Source organism: Tympanuchus pallidicinctus, unplaced genomic scaffold (assembly GCF_026119805.1).
Source record: "Tympanuchus pallidicinctus isolate F22 unplaced genomic scaffold, pur_lepc_1.0 scaffold3, whole genome shotgun sequence".
In the NCBI taxonomy this organism is placed as follows: domain Eukaryota; kingdom Metazoa; phylum Chordata; class Aves; order Galliformes; family Phasianidae; genus Tympanuchus; species Tympanuchus pallidicinctus.
In genome coordinates, this window is record NW_026294747.1 from 28785487 (window position 1) to 28807049 (window position 21563).

General features: G+C 39.3%; 1 protein-coding gene across 1 annotated transcript in view; it reads left to right on the plus strand.

Annotated features, from left to right (window-relative positions):
- The window catches only part of GPR176 (G protein-coupled receptor 176), a 31097-nt gene that overhangs the window by 4547 nt on the left and 4987 nt on the right, over window positions 1–21563 (plus strand). The gene's annotated exons all lie outside the window — the stretch shown is intronic.

Consider the following 21563-nt stretch of genomic DNA (forward strand, 5'->3'; position numbering starts at 1 on the left):
CTTTTACCCCTGTGGCTGTCTCTAGTTTGAAAGAATACATGTGGATGATGGCTTTTAAATAGGTAACAAATGCTGAATGACAAATCAAATATCCTTTTCTTTTCTCTCTCCTTCCCCCTCACTTTTAAAGGCTTGAGGTGATGTAGAACACCTTTTCAAAGCCAATACACAGAATCACCCGGGTTGGAAGGGACCTCAAGGGTCATGTAGTTCCAGCCCCCCTGCCTAGCAGGGCCACCAAACGTACACATTCAGATCAGGTTGCCCAGGACCCCGTCCAACCTGGCCTTGAACACGTCCAAGGACGGGGCATCCACAACCTCCCTGGGCAGCCCGTTCCAGGGCCTAACCACTCTCCTTGTAAAGAATACACTTTTTAATAGCTTCTGTTTTATCAAAGAGGATTCTTGAGATGAAATACATTGTGAAATTTATTGAGATGAAATTTATTTATTATTCATAGGAATAGAGCAATGTTACTCAATAAAGCAAATGTATTTCTTTGCATTAGAGATAATCAGTCTGCAGGCACTAATTATTTACCAAGAAACCAGACCTTCAACAGAAGGAAGAAGGGAGTATTGCTTTTGAGCTCTAGTGGGGAAAGGTTGCTGGATGTGGCTGTGGCTGAGTGCAGATGGTGGGAGAGGATCTTGGAAATGAAGAGGATCCCCAGAGAGTACTTGTAGGCAGCATGAGTAGCAAGCTGAGGTTGAGAGGGCTGGAAACTGTTGGGTGAAATGCAGCCGACAGCAGCATCTTCTGATATATCTGAAAAGGGAAAGGGTGATTGGGAATGGTAACTGTGAGGATTTGGGCTCTATGTCTCTTAATGCAGATTTTTTTTCCACAGTTTGCCTATTTACATATTTTCTTAAAAAAAAAATCACATGGGAAAAAAAAGCCAACAAAAAACAGACACTGCTAGATGGCTACTATAATGAGGAAGAGATTTCTATAGTGCCAATGGAAGTTTGGGAAGAAGATTCTTTGTTACTGAGTCGTTTGTCTTCCTGAATGTGTGTTGTACCGAAAGAAATTGGTGCGGTATAGAAAGAAACCTTGAGGATGCACCAATACAGTTTGAGCTTTGGTGGTTAGGGCGCTTTTTGGAAGGCTGTGGATTTGGTTACTTGCCTGCTTGTCTCCTCTACATGCTCAGAGAGGTAGCCTTGGAGAGAAAATGATGATGATACTTGTTTTGAAACAAGTATCGGACTTCCAAGTGAGAAGTGAACCCCTGCTGGCTGCTGAAGGAGCTCTCAGAGGCTTTGGGCTTGTCCTTCTTACTGAGGATTCCTTGGCAGCTGTTTGACTTCAGGCTCTCTACCCTCAGAGCTGGTTTTTATCTGTTCGCCTTGACATCTGTGCAAAGCAAATTAAAATGGGATTTTTATGGCACCTAGTTTGTGAAGACATTAATCCTTTTTTGTGTGCAACCCTAAATTAACTGACAGTCCAGGTGATGTGTTTGTTTTGGTAAATGCATGCTAGCATAATAAATAATTTTATCTGTGAGGTTTCCACAAGCCTCTTCTGTAAAGAGCAAAGAAGGGAATCTTGGAGTAAAGAATACTGCAGGTACAAGGTTAAGGCTGAGATGGAGTAAATTTTTAAAGCGAGGGAGGTGTCTGCAGTAGCTCCAGAACAGAAAATTATATTTCTGTTTCCAAAATGGGTGTAATCATCTGTGTGTGGGGGGGGGGGGGGAGGGGGAGGGGGGGGTAAGTACACTGAAGACTCAGGAATAAGGATTATGATGTTTTGATTCTGCCACAGTGACTGAGAAAAGCTGGAATTGTTCTTGGCTGAAACCTTCTGAACCAGTCACATAGAGCACATCTGCTTTGTTGTAGGACAGATGGAATAGCTTAAGTTAGGTGCCGTAAAAAGAGTCAGAAAAGCAAAAGAAAAAAAAGCAAAAAAAAAAAAAAAGCATCACATAAGTTGCAATATTTGCATGTAATAATAATTACATAATAATAACATCTTTCAGTATCATAATATTGCAGCAGTAATTTTCCTCTGTGTTTTCCTGAGTGGTTCCAAGCCTCAGGTATTATGGGCCCTGCAGCAGTAAGTCTGGTTCAGCTTGCATCCTTGGTAGAGTCTGCATGGAGTATTGTACTTGTGCTTTTTGTGTGTTGTCAGGTGTGCTGCAGAGCAGCTCTTTATTGGAGAAAAATTGAATTTTGGGGTCAGTGAAGAGGGGTTTGTGTGCATGGCTATGGGTCCGTTGCCATGGAGATGGCTGTGCTGCCTCTGGCTTTGGCCGAGGCCTCCTAGGAGCTGCACCAAGTTTTGGAAGCAGGGCAGGAAGAGCATCTGTTTGCACTGTCCTGAAATCTGCAAGATGTGGTGGTTTGTAACTGCAAGTGCCCAAGCGCACTGGTGATGCTGTCTGCTGAGTGTTCCTTGTTTGTGCTGCAGGTTAGGCAATGTCTTTATGCATGATACATGTTCAGGATGTTAAGCCAACTGTTCAGAGTGAAAATTGTTGCTATTGATCTTGTTCATGTCTGGTTTGTTTTTCACTGTGATTTATGTTTGCTCAGATGGACGGATTGTACTGATCAGGTGCAGAGCACATGCTGACCGGATTACAATTTATGAGTGGCTCTTATCCCCTTCTCTTAGCAGCCCAGTGTATGGGAATTGATCTGCGCTCACTTATTCTTCCCCAAAGAAACCCGAACTGTCTCTCTGCCTTTGGTGCTTACCAACCCCCCACAGGTGTTGCGTGCTCCCACAACGCCCATCCACAGCATCCCAGAGCAACCCTCTCACCCCAGGGCCTACAGCCTTAGTCTGAAAGGACACCCTGAGAGCCTCCCCAGCTCAGCCTGGAAAGGGTCGGGCAGGGGCTCTTCTGCTGCTGTTGTGCTTCTGTCCCCTTCCATGTTTGTGGAATGAGCTTGTAATTGCATTATCTAATGTAAGCTACAGACTGCACTGCTTTGATTATCTGAATATGAAGATAATAATTTATCTGAGTTGGGAGGAATCTTTTAAACATCATCTTGCCCACTTCCCTTGTTGTGAACAGGGACCAGCTGCAGCTCGACCAGTTTGCTTAGAGCTTGTTCCAGCCTGACTTTGGATGTCTCCAGGGCAGGGGCATCCACCATCTCTCTGGGCAACCTGCTTAGTGCTTCAATGTGCTTATTATAAAAAAAAAACTTTTTCTTTATATTCTATTTCCTTATGGAAGAGATTCTGAGATTATACAGTAAATTGTATGTGTACTAGTGGGCCTATCAATGTGAAGTGTTTTGTGGGTAAGACAAAACTGTTTTTAAATGCATTGTTTATGTATTTAAGGATTTAATTTAACGATCAAAATAATGTTTTGCTTTCCTGCTGTACTTTCCCGCCGCCCCCCATCACAGAATTTGTAAATGCTTCATTTTGAGGTATGTGATGCAGACCTTGATTGAGTTAGCAGCTGCTCTGCATGTGCAGAGACTTGGGAATTCTGCGTTAATTTTCCTTCACTTAACTATGGCTGTATGAGACAAGGAAGGAGTTCTTCAAATGTTGAGAGAGTGGGCAAGAACCAGCTGGTATGTTTGTAAATAGCAGAAATACCAGAGAAAACAATTATTGTGTTGTACCCCTTTCCATCTCACTGCTGATCAAATGCTATCTCAGTACAGTTTATTTCTTTCCTGTTAGTGTTGTTAAGTTTTAACAGCTTTGATTTGGATTTAGTAGCTGGTAGCAGAGTCAAGAAATTGTGTGCTAGAGCCAGCCAGATTTCATAAAAGCATTGCAGTGAAGAGAATATTCAGAATTGGAAAAGTGTCTGGAAAGGAGCATATAACCTCTCATGACAAGGTATTAGATCAGCCAGGCAGTGCAGATGGCAGTTATACGGTATTAACAGAAGCAGAAGTTAAGCTGAAATGGCGATGGCAGGGGATGCTTTTTGTTATCTTACAATCTGCTCATACTCCTTTGCAGTCATTGAGTGTTTTAGCACTTGCAGTATTCATCACTGCGATTTACATTCTCCATCCTCAATAGCCTGATGTACTTCCTAACAAATGCAGCCTTTGTGTTTTGCCAACTGTGTTGGGGGGAAAAAACTGTAATTTTGAAGGAACAGAAGCTCTGGATTTTCTCTACTTTTTCTACTCTATGACCCCTGACTTATTTTCTTGTCTGTCAAAGCAATTCCTTTCAAGAACTCAACAATTTCTTCAAAAGGAAGAATATGAGGCAATCTTGCTTCTCCTGTCGTTTCTTTTAATTGTCTCTATGCATCTTTTGTCACTTGGCTCACATTTGGATTCCAGCAGGTTTTATTTTTGTTCTGTATCTGTATTGCTGAAGGCATAATGAGATAATTTCTCTGATCTTGTAGAACAAACAAGAAAGTCTCATGAGGATTGAAAATTTTCTAGTGCTACCACCCGAATTAATTGGAAAAAGTAGAAAAATAGGGAGGTAGGGTGGTTTTTGTTTTGCATGTAACATCTATATTTTTAAGAAGTATCTGGAGCAGGAGAAGGTAGCCAGGTTTGCCTTTTCTGAGGTACAACTCCTTTGAAACTGTATCACTGTGAATCAGGAGTTTCTTTTGCCTCCGGGCTTTCCCCAGTTTTTAATAGGAGTACTCTCCTACAATTTTCAGCCTGACTGGTTTGGTTTAGGTGCAACCTGGTTTTTGCAGATGCATTTTTGCCTCTCATGAAGGTTAAGTCTAGGATGCAACACATTGTGGCCAGTACTGTTGTCTGCATGACTGACAGTTTTCAGAAAATTATAGTGGGCTGTTGCCACTTACGCTTCTTTTGCATGCCCACGTGCCTTTTAGGAGCACATATTTTAAAAGACACTGCCCTTATTTTGCCCACTTCACCTAAACGTTGATATGTGAATAGAAAAAAGGAACATTGTAAGGAACATCCTGTGCAGGCTGGAATTACTGTATTATGTACAGAAAAAGCTGCACATCTCGAGAGTGTATTACAGAATGTTCTTTTACTTCACTTACAAGTGTTTTCCATATTTTTATCCAAATCTGTTCTGTAGTATTCATGCTAGACTTGGCTAAGATCTTGCCTGCAAATTAATTTGAAAAAAGAAATAATGTGTTGTAATACTAAAAATCTTCTGACTGCAAGGGAGTTCTATAAACAGACAGCAAAGGTATTCTTTACTCCTCCCACCTCCTCCGTGGTCAGCAAAAAAGAGGAATCTGTGTAAAAGAGATACTGAAGCACCCATTTAATTAGCAAAGACCAGTGCTGCGTGTGGAACCAGCCTCTGGAGACCTGCTGTGATTATTTCAGTCATTTATGAAAGTAAATTGCATTTCAGGTTCTAAAGGAGCTGAAAAAATGCTGAGCTGCAGTTCAGATTCTGTTTCTCCAGTAATGTGTGAGAGCATAATGTGGACATGTTTGAGTAAGCAGGTATCTCAGAATGCCTTATATTTATTGTCCCTAGTCTAGCCTGTCATAAGTTGATTGCTTTGTAGCTAAAAATGCAGATCACAGGGTCAAAGACATTTCTTTGTGGTAGTGCCTAAAGTGAAAAAGTTACATGTGGAAATGTATAGGAATGGCAAATAGAGCTCTAGAGCTCCTAGTATTTATATATGTTGCTTATAAGTGGTCTTTTATTCATGTAATGCTGTGTGAAGAGCTACCAAAGATGGTAGCATTTTGCGTAGTACAATTTTGTAAGTGTCCTAGCATCACTGATGAAGTGATAAGTTGCTTCAAAAGTAGAGCTTCCTATTTATTTCCATGGAAACTGCAACAGATACTAGGAACACAATAACACTGTTTGATAGGTCAAATTCTCAGCTACAAAATCCTATTTTTCAGTGTAATCACTGTCTATAGCTAATTTGCGTGGCTGGTAACACAGCCTGAACATGAAGCCATGCTTAGTCGAATAATAGTTGAGATCATGTATCTAATATGCATTCGCAAGCTCTTGGTTTCTCCCCTTATTCAGACAATATACTAGGTAATTTATGTATTACCATTTGAAAGCAGATCACAGAAAGATCAACTTACACTTGTTTATGTAAATCTGTTTTAAACGATCAGTCTTTACTTATTCAATGTCAGCACCTCTTTTCAGAATGAGGTGAAGGTAATATTCAAATGGTCTTGCACCCGGTGATGGAGTACAGCTGTTGTGTGTCAGCGTGCCACTTGATCTCAGCTGGCGCACCCTGGAGACAAGCATATTGCCATTGTGTGCTGAGATTTTTTTGTGCCCATCTGGTTGCCCATTTTCCCAAGTGTAGGAAGGCATATTGCCTTTGTAATTGTGGCCTTCAGTTTGCAATTTTGGCCTTTCACGTGCCCAGCTCTGTCCCTTACACCTATGCTGCCCTTAGTACTTTTCTCACGGTTTCAAGTTGTTTGCTTCTGCACTGGTTTTCTGGCCTCCCACTTGCAAACCCCAAGGCTGATAGTGCAGGTTCACCTGTTAAGCGATTGCCATCACTGGGAAGATGGCCCCTGCTTTTTTGTTTTGTAAACTTCAGCGCTGGGGGAAAAACAAAGTGAATACGAAAGTACATAATAGCTGTTTAAATATCTAGTAGGCATCTCTTAATCATATTTGTGCACAAAGCTTAGCCAACAGTGAGTGTTCAGATCTCACAACTGATCCTGTGTGCTACATGCAGCCTTAACATGTTGTAAGTGTGTGGACGGGAGGTTTGAGTAGATTTTAAAGAAGAGTACTGTTTTTGCTAAGGAAAAATGTGATGGGAGTCATCATCAGCCTTGTCTTCTTCAGCATCACCACCTTGACATATCAGGGACTTTCAGGTGAGGACATTTGTTCTGAGACACCATTGTTTCCTTTTCCACTGCCCGTAGGGGAGAGTTTTTCCTATTTCTGTTTTCTCTCAGTTGTTTTTCTCTAAACATTGAAAGCTATGTCTGCAGTCAGCTATGGATCCCATGAATAATTTCTTTTTGTGCGTTCAAGCCAGCGTCAGTAAAAATGATCAGTTACCACATAGATTTGGAGATGTGTTGTTTTTTTGGCAAATCTAGGTCTTATTTCTTTTGGAAGGAAAAATTCAGCTAGTACGTGTTATTTGAGGGCTCTAATAGATCTGTTTGATGTCCACAGAATCACTGTCTGCTCTCAGGGCCTTTCCAAAGTAATGGGCAAAATTAGGGCCTTTCCAAAGTAATATGGCTACCTGGTGAGCCCTGCGATCTAATCTTTGTACTCCTGTTTTCTCATCCCTCATCCTAGACAGTGGCCAAGCTGTACCTTCGGAAGCTCTGAGAATGAAATTTTCATAAGCTTATTTAAAATAAAAACACCACAATGCTATGCTTCAATTAAGCTATTTTTAAAATAGCTCTTGATTTGCAAAATGATTCGCTGTGTTGGAAGAGTCTTAATTAGAAAATCCCTGGTGGCTGTTGAGTGCTTTGAGTTGTTCTGATTAATCAGATACTACACTGTGTGGAATAATTCTGCCACGACTTGGGGATTCTCTTATACAGTTTGCTGCTACTCAGGAGTTCCCAAAAGACTGATTGCAAACTGAGACCATCTCAGGAGCATGCATTAAAAAAAAACTACTCTTTTCTTCTTCTGACATTTGCAAAGTGAAGAAATGGAATAACGACTGAAATCTGGTTATAGTTATGGAAGTGGGTAGCAGAAAATGCATTTGGTCTGTGGAGAAGGAAGTGGTCAGACTGGAGAGTTTTCCCTCATCTTCTTTTTCCTTTAACATTTTGACTGTGTTTTATTGCTGAGCCTTCTGGGATATTTTGTGAGTTGTCTTTTCAGCCTTGTGACTACTGCAGGAGGAGCCTGTAATAAGAGTTCACGTATGCTAGCAGTGAGTTAATAGTCAACAGGGAGTATTAAATTAGGGACCTGCACTGCAGCAATACTTACCCAGGAAACACACTAGAAAGTGCCATATACAAGGGCTGTTTTGTTATGCTGGCTCACAATGTCAAAGGTAAATGTTGATGGTATGGCAGTAGAGGTTGACCCTTCCTACTAATACTCAATTACATTTTGTTGCCCTGGTTTCTTTCTGGGGAGATTTTTGTGAGGGATTTATGAGATCAGAGCAAAGTGGTTTCAAAATAGAAAAGAAATGGCACATAGAAGTTGTATACATGAGTTTAAAACCAGCTAACTGTTTATTTGTGTACTTCTACAGCAGCGATGTTTATTGTAATAGCAAACCAGAACTGTTGGCAGATCTTTTTTCTCAGATCAGCATCACTCAGAGTGCAGTGGGAACATGCTGCAGTGTGCACCAACATGGGGAGGTCACGGATGTGAGTTGTGTTTAAGAAATGAGCACTTAGATTGTTCATGAATATTTTTTGAGTATTTTTGAGATACTGTTTTGCTGAACAAAACCTTTGATGTATTGCAGAGAGCAAAATTTGGTAGTTCCTTTTGTTAATTAATCAATTTTGGGGTGTCCAGAAGCTTCCTCAGAAACATTGGCCTACCCTTCTAGGGCTCTTTATTAAATAAATAAATGAGAGATTTCCTTGATATATATGTCATATGCTCCCCTGCTTTTATTTAATGTAATTTTTTTTTTTTTGCTACAAATTTCAAAAAGGTAGATCAATTTTGAGCACAAAAAGAAAAATAAAGAACTCCAGACAATCCTGCTGCTGGTACCAGGCAAATTGCTGTTACCTTGGAGCTTTCCCTCTGCCTGTGTGATGTTTTATGGAGGCTAGTAGAGAAATGAATTTTAAATTTTTAGTAGATGTTTTCATGTAAATATTTTAGAAACTACCTGTGAAAATAGCTAAGCACCATTATTCCATCAAAACAAGAAGTGAACTGTGCACGCAATACAATATTAATGCAGCGTCTGACTCAGTAATGGAATCAGTAGTATCACAAACTTGGAAGATTATTTGTTTTTCACATCTGTCATAAAGTCCACTGTATTTTTTTGTTTTGTTTACTTGCATTTCAGTGAGAAAAATCCTGCTGGGGTTCTGCAAACCTGATTTATTTTTTTTTAAAAAAAAAAAAAAAAAAAAGCTCTTGTATATGAAATAGAGAAAAGAGGACCAAACAGCTGTCAGCACCAGGCAGGGCTGTCTTTTGCTGAAAAGCTGTTCTGTCTTTCCCTCCCCAGCTGTTGGGGAGTTGGTTTAATGAAAGCTACTTCTTTCCATTTACCGTCTTTGCCTCATTGCTACTTCATGTAGCTGTGGTTCTTTGTTATCCTGAAACAGTAAATTGAGATTTCCTTTTTTCTGCGTCATCTTCTGGAAAGCTATGAAGCACCTGTAGACTAATTCCAAGACCAATTCTGTAAAAGGTGTATTAAAAATGTGTGGAAAATTTAAATAAACAAATGGCCTAGTTGTGTAAAAGTAAGAACAAAAAATAATTGGTAAATTAATAATGTTTGCAGACGTACCACTTGACAGAAAGAGGTTACTTTGGGGGGGGTGGAAAAGAGCTACTGATTAATATCTGTTATAGCTGAGGAAGCATGAAAACTCTTCATAATGCATCATATTTAAATGTTACAAGGAATTCTTGCAAGCAAAAAATAACCCCAAGAATATTTACATGGGTAAAGAGGAGGATGCTTGTATTTCTTCCTCAACATTTGTTCTGTTTCCCAGCAACACATAAAGGATAAAAGTTACCTTTCTATCATATATTAATAAACATTAAAGGGAATAATTTTAGTGTCAGTTACGCTGAGTTGTATTTTCAATGTATTTTTCAAAGTTGTGTGAGTCTAGTAATTGTATTATCAGTGGGTGCTAAAAGGGATGTTTGAAGGAAATAGCAATTTGAAATGGATGATGCCTTCTCATTCCTGGTGGGCTGCGGAGAGCAGCACTGGGGCGCTGATGGTGCTGAGGGGATGGGAGGAGCGGAGTGGTGGCAGGAGGTGAGTCTGCGGCAGCGGGGGTGAGGCCCTGGCTCACAGACAGAGTTATCCGAAGGGTTGAAAGTGATAAAACCCCCACACAGATCAATCAAATATGTCACAACTAATTTGTCAGTGACACAGAAATGCTCCCCAGTTAAGTTTGCTCATTTCCAAGAAGTGGGAATAGTCCTTTGGGTCATCTCACAATTCTTTTAGTGCTGGGCAGTATAAAATATGTTTTTAATTTGTCTTTTTTTTTTTTCTTTTTTTTTTTCAGATTATCATTTTCAAGTCCTAGGGAGACTCAAGAGAGTAATACCCTCCACTGATGCTTGTAATGGCCCATAAAAATGATGGGGTATTCGTTGTCTGCAGTGCTTTGAAAAGCTACAGCTATGTGGCTGCCGTTAATATTTTAATGAGACATGGCAGGTGTTTTTTGCATTTGTGTATGCTCCGGATGCTTTATGAAGTATCTCTCTAACTATGGTAGTTATGAGTACATCTTTCCATTAGCACATTTTACCAGTAAAGCTTGAAATGGTAAATTAACCTCTCCATCCTTTAAATACCAGAAGTTTTTGTTTGTTGTTGGGACACTTTGAACATGAACCTCATAAGGAATAATCATCACTAAAATAAATCTGTAGGAGTCAGGGAAGTGTATGTTGTGCTTCACTCAAGTTACAGGCATGACACCTTTTCTCTCCTCAGTGTGCAGGCTGTGCTGGGGTCTCTGGAACTGAGCTACTTCCTCAAGTGGGGGTAGAATGAGTCAGGATTTAACAACGTCTTCGTGAGTTCTTATGGAACTATTTTGTTCTCGTCATTATAGTGCTGATTTTTCAAATTGCACTGAATGGGCTCTAGAGGCAACTGGAAACTCAGAATAAAATGCTGTGATTTTGTTTTTTCTTTCTTTACTTTCAATCTAGAACATCTGTTTTAATTTCAAACTTCTTTCTTTGCTTTTGATGTTGTCTTGTATGTTTTTAGAGAAGAGACGTCTCTTGAAGGCACCTCTCATATGTAGGGAAAACTGAAATTTATAAAGCAGCATCATGATCTGTGGTAATCTTACAGTTTTAGCAGAGATCCAAATGTGTCATGGATATGGAGTTTTCCTGCATTTCTCCATAGGTGCTAGGGGATTGGCAGGACAGGATAGAGGGGTTTTGTATAGTTCCCTGTCTTGAATATTTTTCTAGGAGAGCAGTGGAGTGTTGCAATTTGTCAGTAATAATTTTTCCTTAGGTTTTCTTTTTATAAATTTTTCTTTTTTAAGAAAATAACATCATTTTAACAATTTGAAGGAAGAAATCTTTATGCTAGTTTGTGAAAACAGACATCCTTATTTAAGATATCTTGGAACACAGGGCACTATTTGTTCTGCTGTGTACATAAACAAATGAGATCGATATAGTTATGAGTTCTCCTGTACTTTTCTCTGTTCCGACACTAGTTCAGAATTTTGGGATTGAATGGAAGTGTCTTTGAACTTCTTTTCTCTCTTGAAAATTGTTCATAGATGATTCTGGCAGGTTTATCTGGTAAATAGGGGCTTTCTGCAGCTCTTACCCTCCATCAGGTTTAGTTCTGCACGGGGCAGATGAGCTCTACTCCTGCCCACCTGTGTCTGTACTAGTAGTCTAAATCAACCAGCACTGTAAAGCCCTGTGCTTGCTTATGTTTAACTTTTCTGCCAAACTTATAGAGTGATTCTAATGTGGTTTTCCTCAGTATGCATCTGTGAGCAAACCTATTTAATGCCAATCTGTGGTCTCTCACTGGAAAATCAGAGGTTACCTCTCCAACTGTTTTATGCTGTTGTTTGAATGCCTCTTCAATAAGCATTATTTAAGCTTGCATAGGAACCTTAACACCTGAATGGCTTCTTACAATGTCTCTTGGAAAAGGAAAATTGCTAACTCCTTTTCATTAGTTTGCCTTTTTAATACAATGCCCTATCCAGATTGAATTGATGTAAGAAAGTAACTTTTATACATATTCATTAGTTTGCATTTGAGGTGCTTTCCTTGCTTATTCTCAGTGCGTTTAAAGCAGTGGTTTGCTTTGGGGACTTGAATGGCACTTGGATGACATACTTGTGGGTGCTTATTTTGTGAAGTAAGCGTGCACCACATGCTGCACTGTTTGTTTGCCTGTTTTTTTTCCCTCACCATTCATTTAATGTATTTGATGAGGTTTGCTTGTCCCCAACAGTAGTTTTATGTCCGGCTTCTTATTTAAATAAAGCAACTCAAATATGTTTCAAATACAAACAATGCAAGTGTTTCATTAGCTGTGGAATGATTTTGCACTGTTAACATATTCATTATTAACTTGTTTCTACAGTGATTGCTGAATGTAATCGGAGAAATAAAACCCATATTAAAAATTCAAATAATCTTTGTAAATTAACCCACATAGTTGTGCTTAGCAGGAATTAAAATTTTGTCTGCATCAAGATAATACCTTGGTTAAAAGAAAAAAAAAAGAAAAATTATCTCTTGTTAGCTTTTGGATGTTTCTTTGGGAAGGTAGCTAAAAACAATTGAGTGAGAAAGAGCTTAGTTTTTCTTTTGCAACAAGTCAGATGGACTAAAGGCGTAGAGAAGATGCAGTACTGGTTTGGCTTGCCTGGATTTGTTGTTAGTATTGTGGCCTGTGGATATAAGCAAGGTAAGGCTCCTTATGAAGGCTCCTAGGTGAAAAGCAAACAAAATGACTGTTGTAAAATATGGCATTGAGGTCATAAACAAACAAGACCCCCACCCTTGTCACATAATAGTGGGGTTCTCCAAAACAAAAACAATTTTTGTTTTAGAATGCTTTGTAAGTGTAGCCCGGATTCCTCTCATGGGTGAACTCCTCCTGGCTCAGCTGGATGTGGGACAAGTGTATCTGTATCCTAGAGCAGTGTGTGAGAAGTTCAGTATCACTTACAGTTGTCTTTCTTGATTCAATCCCTATCAGTGTGAATCATGAACAAACTTCAGTGCATTTCTGTGTTTTGAGATTGGTGTTGGATGATCACAGAATGGTCAGGGTTGGAAGGGACCTCAAGGATCATGAATCTCCAACCCCCTGCCACATGCAGGGCCACCAACCTCCCCATTTAGTACTGGACCAGGCTGCCCAGGGCCCCATCCAATCTGGCCTTGAACACCTCCAGAGATGGGGCATGATGGGTGAGTTGAGTATTTAGAAAGCAGGACAATGATACAATGACTAACATGTTGTTTTTCTTATGAGCTTTGTCATTAAGTTCAATGATTTTCTGGACCAAACAGTACATGGCATAGAATGTTCCTAATGTCTCTATTGGGATGATTTTGAGCAAAGAAAAGAGAATTCTTTGAAAGAAGGCTGACTGGAGAGCAATTGCTACATGTATCTTATAGCAAAGTTCTGTTGCGATTGGGGGAATATAGAAAAATGAAGAGTCATTGTGGAGAGAGTCCCAATGAGAATTGTTTTTGTAAGTAAAACCTTTGATCAATAAAATCATAAATTTTATTTCAGGACTTCATAAGTTTTTAGGAAAACAAAACCTAAAACGCAACCTCTTGCTTTTGGTCGCACCAGAAACATCAGTAATCTTCACAGTGAAGCACCTTACCTTTCCCAAGCTATTCTCTGGGAACATCTCTCTTTCCTTTGGAAGGCCAAGGTCTCTCTAGATTGATATTTCTTCAGTGCATTGCCTTGCTGTGGTAGTCAGACAGAGGAGGTCCAAGGGAATTTTTTGGTAGTGTTTGATTTAGGGTCATACTGATTTTCTCCTGTTTGTAACTTAGTCTTTCAGAAATGTGTGTCGGAGTCCTTTTCCTTTATCTCCCATCTTCTTTCTACTGAGTCCCCTCACAGAACTGGGGAAAGCAGAGACAGCTACTAATTGCAATCACCCATGGAGGGGAAAGGAAGAAGTGCATGTTTCTGAATATAACATTAATGCAGACCTTGTATATTAACTTGTCTGACAGCATCTGTATATAAAGAATCAGGAGCAAATATGCCCAGCTGCTGACCTGATGAATGGCTGCATGGCTGAGCTGTATGAAGAATACAATTCTGCTTCTGTTAACTCGGCGCTTTGGAGAGTGGCAAGTATAGTCAAACTGGTGCAGAAATGACCTCAGATCTTTCCTGGTTGTAAAAAAAAAAACAAAAACACGAGACTGTGTGGTAGGACAAAATAATTTCTACTCCATTAAGTAGCCATTACTAAGGTGTCTTTCAGCTACAAACTATAATTTCAGCTACCTAGGAGTACGGAAATTGGTTCTATTATATGGGAATCTTTCTTCCTTTTTAGAGTGCAAGATAGCCTCAATTATCAATGATAATGTAAGGTCTGCCTTCCAACTACCAGTAATTACTGCAGGCTTTTAAAATTTTGCTCTGCTGTTAAGTATCATTCATTTTAAATTGTGTATATTTGTGCTTTTTTTTTTTTTTTTTTTTTTTCCATGATTAGTAAGCCTAGGAAGACAAACCAACCAGCAATTTAGCCAAATTATCCAGTTGTGTGTATTCTATTAGAAAGTATGAATTTCAGATAGCCGCTATACTACAGTATGACACAAAAACTAATTTGTTTTACAGTTTTGTCTTAATATCTTGGGTAAAAAGCTGTAGAAGTATTGGGTACAGAAAAATTATTTAGCATAAGTAGGATGCTGCTGGACCTCATGTGTTGCATTCTGGTCTGGTCATGTTTTGTACAGATGTGAGGGCAGGAAGAAGTCACGTGCAGCGTTTGAGGTTGCAGGGTCTGGGGAGGAAGGTGGAAAGGTGTGATTCCTGCTGCTATGGATGTTACAGCAGCTTAGAGCACAGGTGAAGTGCTAGAGCTCTGAAAGACATTAAGTTTCTCAGAGCTTCACAAGCAAGATCCTTTTGGATCTAATGTTAGCAGGCTTCTTGGATAGGACAGGGTTTGTTATGTCCCTTCTGGAAGATAGTGTTAGGGACTGGAGCTGGCCCTGTAGCTGAGGCAGAACTGAGAGCATCTGTTGTGAAGTCATCTGTTAGTGATCACATCTTAATAGTGCCAACATCCCTGTACGTGCATCGCAGATGTGTGAGAGCAAAGTCAGATAAAGGAGCATCTGAAGAGACGTGGCAAAGCCTTTGTAGTATGGCTGCCAACAGAAGTGGCTACAGGCTATCTGCAAACCAAGTGCTGCCTGGGGGTAAGGTGATGGTTTAAAAGCAAATCCTAAATGCACTTCTTCCTGTGTTAATGCTGCTGCTTACAATAAGTTTCAGCACAGCAGTCAGGCAAAGCCTAAATAAACAGCTGTGTTACTTGGCATCACTTCACCTGGGAAGTTATTTCATGACATGCAGGTTCAAAATGGCCCTTTTCAGAGTTTTTTCATAAAATAGAAGGACAAAAGCTTTTCCTCTTCTACCAAGGATGATGAAAAACTGATTGTTAGAAAAATTAAGTGCTTCACTTGCATCCCTGCACGCAAGCTGTTTCAGTGAGGTCATCGGATTGGTTCTCTGAGGGCAGCTAGGACAAAGCCAGGTGCAGAAGAGAGGCTTGGTGTCATACCAGGCTGCCAGAGGACATGTGGATCAAGTACTACTTCTGCAAATTATTTATTCTGTATTCGTGATGCAGGGGCCAATGTTTTTACCTCTTCTGAATCATTTCCTTTTAGGTAGAAAATATTTTTACCTCTATCTAACTAGAAAGAAATGAATCCAGAGTAGGTAAAAATAATTAATCTCTGTGTCACGGGGTCTGCTGTGGGCAATACACAAAGTCCTTGGCTTTCAAAAAAATTTTGGTTGTACTTTTGCAGTATGAAAAAGAAGTTAATCCCTTAGGCACTATGACTTAAAAAGTTAATAACCTTGAAAAGATTTATATTCTTGTTATGATGAGAGTAGTAAATCTGGGTGTTCTCTTTCAGTTTTTTAATTTCCTTGCTTGGGTTTCAAAGGCAGTGCTACACATTTGTCATATTTCCCTGATGTGGGAACAATCTAAGTCCTGAGGTTGCAGAAGCAATATTTTTTGAACTTTTATTGTTCTGTGGTGCTCAAAGAGTTTCAGGTTCTTTGAGGTCACCTGTTTTAAAACAGGGGTGAGGAGTTCGGTCAGGTCAAGTGTACTTTAGCAGAATGGGTGGGTTTGGTTACTTCCTTGATTGGCTTAAATGATCATGGCAGTTGTTGAAGGATTGTAGTTTATTAAAAAGAAGAAAATGATTGTTCCCTGCCTAGAAATTGGGTCCAATTAATGAGACAGAAGTACAAATGTGAGATGGAAAAAGTGGCGGTGGGTTTGAGGAACTGAGCAATTACCAAAGTAGCGTTTTATTATCTCCCCTTAGGTATATTTATCTGAAAGAAGTAGAGGGTGTCCAAGATCTTAAGCATGATGTAGTTCCTTTAGAATCTGTCTATTATATAGTAAATCCATAAAATACTCAAGACAAGATTTTAGGAAGTCACAAATTCATTTGTATTAATGATGAGTTCACTCAGTCACTTTGAAGTTTCAAATGTTTGCTGTAAGAGCAGTTTAGAAATCATACCTCAAGAAATTTTAACTTTTCTACATTTTTCCAGCAGTCCTGACATTGTTTTTGCAGACTTCTTTTGTGGTGCCATATTAAGACCAGAATGTTTGCATTATGAATTGTTGAGCCAACAAACAAAGGCAATTGTAGTAAATGTGGTTTTGTTTGGTCTTTAATGTACAACATCTAAAAAGTAATTTGCTGCCAGTGGCAAAAAAAAAAAAAGCAGAGCCAAACAGCCAAATAAGGTTTTATGTTATTTTTTTCAGAGTGGGTGTTGAAACATAAACTTATTTTAAGATGTTTGAGATTCCTGGACTTCAGTTATTCAGAAAAATGTTTTTATACTGTTAGGCAGTTCTGTTTTGCAGGAAGTATATGCACTTTTGAACATATTTGTGTTATACATTTAACTCAATACTTCAGATGTAAAGCATGATCTCATGTGTTTAAGTGTAGGATGCTAACATGAGAAAAGTTTTGATGCGTTTTCAGGAAGTATTCTTTGTGTGTGTGTGTTTTTTTCCCTCCATGTATAAAGGTAATTGTATCAGCCTGTGTATGTATATATATTTTTTTTTGGAAAACAAGTATGCAGTAACTATAAAGAATTACAAGAATCTGGATTTGCTTGATTAGGGGATTTGGACCAGATCATCTCCAGACATCTGTGCCAGCCTTGACCTGTCTGCAATAAAATAATGCACTTCTTCATGCTGCGAATGCCAACATGTATTCTGGTACATCCTTGTTTTCAGTGGAGACAAGTATGCAAACAACATACATGTGACATAAGAAAGGTATTTGATATCTGCTTATTTTGGATTGCCAAGAGTGTTTCCAGGGAATTACCTTTTAGCAGAAAGTACTCCATAAAACACCAATCTCAAAACACCTCAGAAAATTAAATTTTTGAAATTTAATATTGTAATTATCCTGGTGTTTTAACAAGAAAATTTTTTCCCATCAAACATGAGGGTAGAAACTGAGTTTTTTAATAGGTTGTTTTTAAGGAAAGGTTATAATGACAGAAGCCCAGTGTCTGGCCTTTTTTCTTGCTTGCTGGCTTCTTTTTTCTTTTTTTTAACAAAGGGTGCTGCCAGCTCCTTTCCTGTGATGTTGCATTGAATGTGAGTAGGGTCTTCAGGAGGATCTGTGGTGGGAAGGATGTGTGGATCCTGTGAACCCCACTGTAGATGGAGGGGAAAATTGGCACACAGAGGAGAGCAAGCTATGAGAAGGAGGATTTTGTTAGGTTGTGGACTTTGGTTTGGTTTAGTTATGTGCTGATGAATGTTAATTATGTGAGATGATTTTCATACCAGCTAATGGACTGGGCTCTCTGATTTGGCAAAGAGCAATATTTCTTTTCTTTTTTTTTTTTTTTTTTTTTGGATGGCTGCATGTCAAATTGATTTATTTTGCATTACAAACTCTGGTTTCCATGGGGATCATCCTTCTGCTTTTTAAAGGTACTATTAAGAGTCTCTTACCTTTTATGAATTACGCCTAAGAGCTATTACTGCAAAACTGTTTCAGCTGTTGATGCCTAAATCAACACTTTGTATCTGGCATGAAATCTGAAGAGGGTACAGTCTGGGATAAGAAGTAATTTTCTGCTCTTTTGAATCAAATAACACACACCCTAATAACGTTTAATAGTCCAAGAACATGACTCCGTGTACATACGGTGAACTTAAAACACCATGAAGGCTGGGTGTTGTCTGGGCAGCACAGTGTGTCAGACTATTCCTCAATCTGTTTTCTCAGCGTACTTATGTGAAGTTGTGTATATTACACGGCTGCCTAGTTGTGGTGTTTCTCAGTTAAAAAATGAAGGGGATAACTAGAAACAATCACTCTTTCAATCTGAATATGGTGTAATTGGCACATGGAGGTTTTCATGAAATTATTAATATTTATGATACAAGAGAATAAAATGACTTTGTTTGTCAGGTTCTATACGTACATTCGTTTCTAAAATGAAAAGAGCTGCTTCTCATGCAGTGGTTGCTGTTAGTTATTTCCTATTCTTCTTTACCTGGAGATATTGTCAAAGGCACACAGAAGCTGTATGCTTCCCTCCTTCTCGTTCAGCCTGCGTACTGCTAAGGTTGTTAGCCATCCAGACGTAGTAGGAGTTCAATGTAGATGTAGCCCATAAAGCTATAAAGACCTAAGATACTTCTTTGGGAATGAAAAAAACACTTTTTATCTTCTTTGCAACCAATATGGATATGCTTTCTCACACATGATGGTTTATAAATGCTCCTCATGTCCCATTTGGCATTGACTTGCAAGTAAACAGCAACATACTAAATTTTCCAATTGCTTATTCACCCAGACATTCCCTCAGTGTCTCCCAGCTGACCAATATAATCCCATGTATTCTTGAGTTTAGAATCCAAGATTATGTAGCCCTGAGCCAGTTTTTCAACAGAAACACCTCAGAAAAGAGCCCCCGATAAGAAATGGCAGTTTTGTCCACTGTGTGAACTGCTTAATGTAGTCATAGCCCACGGAGGGTATCATTAGATTGGTGACTTTCATGGGTTCAGCAGTGAATGACTTGTCCAGAAAGAACAGAGTGGCTCTACATAATGGGAAAGGATTCCAAGTGCAATTGCTGTAATACTTGTTGAATTACCTTGTTGCCTGGAAGGCTGTTATCCTTTTCCACAGAGTGGATCGGGATGGAGAAGGAAGGAGTGCCTTCTCAAAGGTGAGGAGGAACAAAATGGAGCGTGCTTTGTTCTTAAGCTTCTTAATATTTGATTCTATACGAAGTTTCTGGTGTAATTTTTTCTCTTGAGTAGGTGGCTTTGAAAATGCATGATGGGAAACACTTTATTTGAAAGCTGTAGCAGAAAAGGCTGTCAGTCTACACAGAAACTGATATGGTTCATCAGGTCAGAGTGGCTTATAAATTTGCAAATTACTCATAGCTGCAAGGGAGGAGGAAGTTGTTTCCTTGAGGGATGTTCACTCATTAATTTCCATTGTCCCCAGAGAGCACTGCTTATCCTTTTTTTTTCCCTTTTCAAGCTCTGTTTCTCTCTGTCTGAAGAGCCCTTCCTCATCTTGGATGCACTATATCTTATGCTTTATTTTTTCGTTTCCATCTAGGATAAGTGAGTACCAGAGTCAATTTCATTGATTTGTGGCTCTGTGATGTGTAAGTGGCTATGACATAATTTGTCAAAGTAGTTCAACAGTTGAAAAACTAGAATCTTTAATCAAGCTTCTCTCTACGATCCTGAAGTGTGTCTTGGGTTTTCTTTAGCAGCTTCTAAAGAATTATTTAAAAGCCCTCTGTTTGGTTCTTTTTTTCCCTTCCACTTTGCATTTATTCCTAATGAAGTTGAAGCTTGCTTTGGAAATAAGGTTATAAAATCAATGCAGGTCAATTGATACAGAAAAAAAAAAAAAAAGAGAGAGAGAAAACAGTACCTTCCCTACTGCATTGTAATAATATATTATTACTCTGTGAGAAATATTTCTTGAATAACTGGAGAGTTAGAGATACTTGTTGAAAGCCAGGGATTTGACTGACTTAATATCTCATAGCAACTTAGGAAGCATTAAGTAAATGGGTTGAATACTGCCTCTTGAATCTATTGTAGCATCTGCCAAAACCAGATGAGAATTTCATTCTTTAAAATACAGCAGGTGGTAAATACATAACTCAATATTTTGTCAGATATCAAAAAGGAATTTGCAGAAGATGAATGACACAGTATGTGGAAAATAAAATTGCAAATGACATTTAAATACTGCGGATTTAAATAGCATGTCTGTGAGGTAGAGTTCAGTGCTAATTCTGTGCGCTTTTATTGAAATGGTACAACTTTACCAAGAAGCTAAATTTGTCTGTTATTTCTTGGTACTTGTTTTTGTTTGTCTCTTTTTGATATGCATGTTGACCACATGACCATTATGTTCTTGTTGGCATTTTTGTTCTGTGGGCAACCACGGGAAAGCTGTACTCTGCAAATAAAATCTTCATTCTTATTTGTTTTTAGTTGATTAAAGAGAAAAATCAAGCCAAAGAATGGTATTGCCATTGTTTGCGGGAGGCTGCAGCTACTTTTTCATATCTCAGTTAGTAGCGTAAGATGTTTTCTCTCAGGGTGTATATTGCTTACCCAGTTGAAACACTAGCGAATCTGTCGGTCTCATTAATCAACTATGTTTCAACTCAGAGGAGCTTCCATTGTCAATAATATACATTGTTAACAACAAACAGCTGTTGATACAGCCTGCAGTGAGAATGACTTTTCTTGCCAGTAGGAAGCTCAACTCTAGGTGTTGTCCAGCTGCAGTAGTGTAAAAGGGGCTGTCCTATCAAATAAGTGTTTTTGTGCTGGTGCATTTGTTTTGTTGCTTTTATGATGTTTGTGTGAGAAATGTTTAGCTGTAACATTAGGCAGCTTTCAGTTTCAACTGAACAACTTGCTTAGAAATACATAACCTTACATGTAACTTCAAAAATAAGTGCTTCTAACTTACGGTGGTTGTCTTGCACCACCGTAAGTTCTTCTACCATGTTCCACTACCATGTTCTTCTACCATGTTCCACTTTCAGCACTTTTAGTGCTGAAAATCTGTATTTCCTGCTGCTGAGTCGTTAGAGACTCTGTCTGAAGACAGCACTAAAAAATTTACTTTGTAAGTGCTGAAGCGTGAGACTAAACCATGTTTGTGCAGTGTGGGTGGAGAGCTGCAGCCAGGTTATCTGTGTGCCTGCTCAGCTGCACTGGCAGAAACTATTCTGCTCGGGTACTGCAGCTGCAGTGCACCACGTGCCTGGGAAGGGGAGGGGAGGGCAGTGCCGGGAGGATGAGGGCAGAAGCTGCTGTGTGCTGCTTGCTGCCTTCTCTCTTCTTAATGTCCCTACCAGTGTCTGCACAGATGAGGGTGAGGGATGTCTCCCATGAGCAGAAGCAGAAAAGGTACCCTGCTTGCAGTGTGCAGTGCAGCACTGTGTGTGTTGTCTTGGGGAGCTGAGCTCACTGAAGACAAGTTCCTGATTTCTGGTGCCAGCTACCTGTGGCTCTGGGACTCCTTTTATATGCTTAAAGCTCATTTGGTCCACAGGACCATATAGTGTGCATTTGGAGTGTGGAAAACTGGTTTCTAAG